The sequence below is a fragment of the Pinus tabuliformis genome, chromosome 6 (assembly GCF_031772625.1).
Source record: "Pinus tabuliformis cultivar Carrire ecotype Pingquan chromosome 6, CPIR1, whole genome shotgun sequence".
In the NCBI taxonomy this organism is placed as follows: domain Eukaryota; kingdom Viridiplantae; phylum Streptophyta; class Pinopsida; order Pinales; family Pinaceae; genus Pinus; species Pinus tabuliformis.
The window spans coordinates 156,733,958-156,738,547 of record NC_142292.1 but is presented as its reverse complement, the minus strand read 5'-3'; positions in this window follow the sequence as shown (position 1 = coordinate 156,738,547).

Sequence of the window (4,590 nt, the reverse complement as noted above, 5' to 3'; positions counted from 1 at the left end):
AAAATAGAGATGTAATCTCTCCAAGGAGAGAGTTGAACCATAAAAGAATTAAAATAAGTTTTCCAAATGAGTTGTTGGATAAAAGATAACACAAAGCATCAAGAAGAAATGGTCGGTATGGGCTCAATTCTGAGTCCATAGCTTACCTTAAAACTGGAAGAAATACAACGGTCGTCTGACACCCGTAAGAACCAAGAAGCATAAAAAAACATTAATAGAAGATTGAAGAAATAGTTAGCAAAGGAGGTAAAAACCTTTGCAGGAGTGGACATTAGGCTTTTACCTGGAACGGAACCGGATAGAGGGACCAAAGCCTTGGCATCATTTGAAACCTAAAATGTTAATTGGATGAATCCTTGGTCCACTACAAGCTTCGAAACCCTGTGGTTATGTTTTCCATAAAATTGCAGACATGAATAAATATCCAGTCGCAGATGAAGTAAACACCTCATAAAAAGAAATATAAAAAAATATTTAACTGCAAATGGCCCATGGAACGAAGCTTAGAAAGAAAACTTCCAATGTGGATCTTCAAGTCTGGTAGATGGAACGGCCCATGGAGCGAAGCTTACAAAGAAAACTTCCAAAGTGGATCTTCAAGTCTGGTAGATGGAACGCAGGGAAAATAAGTCGTAGAGGCTGAACCAGAGGAGTAAGGGTTCAAACTTGACCTGTATTTGCAGAGCTCGTTGAAGAGCGAGTGGAGAGGAAAATGAGACAGAAATGGCGAAATGGGGTACTTGACCTGTAGGTACACTTAAAACGACCCAAACCACGCCAACTATCGATTTCAAACCCTAAATGCTCATGTCATTGCTGTTCAGACACGTCAGGGTATCCACAGGTTACCACGTGGAAATGTCAGTGTAATATAGCTTGCAAAGTGTCCAGATTGTTCTAATATTAATACATATAAACTACAATTGTCCTCTGTGATTATAATATCATTGCTAACATGAAGTTGCAATGTGACAGTGAGTAGTATAGCATATACCATATAAAAAAATAAAAATTACAGCATGAACAACGCCATGATAACACCACCGTAAATCTGAATGGTGAACCTTGATATAAGAAAACCAACAATCTATTGCATAGTTCAAGCTATATTATTGTCTCCTAAGGTTTTGAATACATGGATTATAGATATCGAATTCGTTACATATAATTCTAAGGTTTAGGTTTTACCATATATATAAAATATATATAAAACAAGAAGGACTTATGTATGCATTGTATATATAAATCAAGCAAAGACCATCGATAATGAAAAGATCAGAAGATGTCTAATAATTTTAAAGCGGATAAAATTATATTCTAATTGAACTTGAGCCATGAAGTTTCTATGAATACAATTGTTATAGTTTGGTTTTTATTTCCTTAAGTGCAAGTAGTTGTATTACACATTATTAAAAAAAAATATCGTTTCCTCTTGTATCTAAATGTGTTTATGAGTAGAATTCTTTGAGGGATGTGACACGTGGTATGAAAGCGAGGTCCCGCGCCAACCTTTGCATTTGGACTAATATAATTTTTTCTTCCTATTACCTACTCAATACAAGGTGGATAATTTGATAAAGAAGGAACTCAAGGAAGAACCTATTGAAGTACCCACATTGGTGAAGATGAAATTTACATACATTTATGCCAGCAAACCCAAGTTCCCACTATGGAATTGTTGAACATGATGGAGGGATTGTAAAATGATATAGTAAATCTCTATTTTGATAATGAAAGATTGTTGAAAGCTAGAGTGAAACAAGAGAAAATAATTAGGAACCTGACAGGTAGAACTAACTCTAATACTCTAGAGGCAAAAAAAGAGAAAATAAGGGAGAAGCCTCTAGACGTAAAACAGTGGAGGAAGAAGTTGAAAGTCAAAGGAAGAAGGTTTATGGAGAAGAACATGATTCATCCAAGGCTCAAAGTAGACTAGAAAATAAGCCAAAAGTAGAGTTGCAAGGAGAATTAAGAAAAAACAAACCCCCAACATATGATGGGTAATCTGAGGAGGCAGTAGAAGCATGGATGATGAACATAAATTAGTATTTCAAGGTTTACAATTATATGACCGAAATAAAAGCTAAGTTGGACACTTATCAATTGTGGTAAAAAACATCGTTATGGTGGGAGGAGGTTCAAACATTTCAGAATTTGGATTGAAAGGAAGTCAATTGGAGGAATTCCAACATTTGTTCAAGGAAAAGTACTTCTCATAATGATATTTTGATGATGGGACAAAGGAATTTCATGATTTAAAGTTAGGACATATGTCCATGGATGAACTAATAACCAAATTTATGCATCTACCACGTTATGTATCTAATAGTAAGGAAGAGAAAACAAAATAAAGTGGTTCATAAGCTTCCTTCCCCCCTACTTTAAAGAGTGAAGCAAGTATGATAACCCCAACACTATGGATGAGGTCATTCATAAGGAAAGGATTTGTTACTAGCAAGCTAAGTAGAATAATGCTAACTCTAAAAAATGGCTTAATAAAAAGAAAGAATGAGCCATACAAAATAATAAAAGGGGGAAAAGAGGGTATTTTTGGCATAGTGGAAAAGGGGGATAAAATCGTAACTTCAACAAGAATAATCACCATTCTTAAAAGTCACAGGTACAGACCCATATTGGGTCCAAACATATTAAACATAATAAGGGACCCAATGGGAATGAAAGGGAGCCATTAAAACATTGGGGTTGCGGTGAACCCCACTTTTTATGAATTTGTCCCTACAACACAAAAATAGTTCAACACTTGCAAAATGTTCAAGAAGACTTCACCATCAATGATGTAGCTAGGAATATTCCGCACAATAGATGGAGGAGCGATAGGAAGAGCACCAATCTAATATTGTGGAGGTAGAAGGTACTATTCTTCACCGATATGTTTTGATATTAATTGATCCTTGTGCTAGTTTAAGTTATGTTAGCCCTAGAATCATAGAAATATGAAAACTAGTGACTTAAATATATAAAAAAGCCCTAGATGGTACAACTAGCTATAGGAGAAAAGACAAGAGTCACTAGCTAGATTAAAGCTTTCTTGATTATGTTGGACGAAAAATATCATACAATCAATTTACATGCATTTCCATTAGGCTGCTAATGATGTTTTGATAGACATGGATTGGTTGGAAAGTCATAAAGAACTCATTAATTACATGGAGAAAATAGTTACTTGTATAACAAATAGTGGTGGAACAAAAGTTATAAGGGGCATATTCAAATCAACTGCGATTCGTGAAATATCAGTGTCACGGTTAAGGAAAGTAGCTAGGAAAGGATGTCAACATTTTCCATTAAGGTAGGAAATTAGTCCTTGGATACGACATAAAATTTGTTAGAAAAGTTGGAAGTGGTGAGAGACGTTAAAGATGTATTTCCGGAGGAGTTGTGGGATTTCTTCCCAAGAGGGAAATTTATTTATCCATAGAATTCATACACGGGGTAGCACTTGTGTCCAAATCTCCCTACGAAATGACAGTACCAAAACTTATGGAATTGAAAATTCAATTGCAGAAGTTGTTGAGTAAGGGTTATATTAGGCCCATCGTATCCTAATGGGGTGCACCAGTAAATTTTATAAAAAGGAAGGATGGCACATACATACAGTGCATCAATTTTCAATAGCTAAATAAATTAGCAATCAAGAATAAATGCCCTTTACCCTAACTTAATGATATTTTTTTATTAGGTTAAGGGGGAAGTCATGTTTTCCAAAATACACCTTTGGTCCAGATATCACCAATTAAGAATAAGAGAAGAAGAAATCACAAAGACAATCTTTAGGACCTGATATGGACACTATGAATTCACAATGTTACCATTTGGGCTCATGAACGTGCCTGCCACTTTCATGTGCCTAATGAATATTGTGTTCAACAAATTTTTAGACGGATTTGGGTTAATTTTTATCAAGGATATATTTGTGTAATGTAAAGCATTGGAAGAATAGAAACAACATTCAGATATAATGTTGTGAACCTTGTGGGAAACCAACTATATGTAAAATTTAGAAAATTTGAGTTATTTCAGGATCGAAAACAATATTTAGGCCACGCAATTTTAAAGGAAGGGATAGTAGTAGATCCTGAGAAGCTGAAGGATATCCTTGAATAGCCAGTACCAAAGGACATTGATAATATAAGATATTTTATGGGAAAAACCAACTATTACTGCAGGTTTACTGAAGGGTTTTCCAAGTTGTTGCACCCTATCACCTCTACACTGAAAAAGGGGGTAAAATTTCTATGGACTCAACACTGTCAAGAAAGCTTTGAAAAACTGAAATATCTACTTAATGTTGTTTCGATGTTCAAAATAATAGATCCAAAAAAATATTTTATAGTGTGTACAGATGCATGCTTAGAATGCTTGGGAGGTGTGCCTATGCAAGAGGGGTATGTTGTGGTTTACATGTCACGAAAAATTCAAAGAACATGAAAACAATTATGCAGTATATGATTTGGAGTTAGACATTGTAATTCACACTCTTAAAACGTGGAGGAATTATTTAGTTGGAAGAAAATTCACTCTAATTAAGGATCACATAAGTCTGAAGTAAGGACAAGACAACCAAGTGGA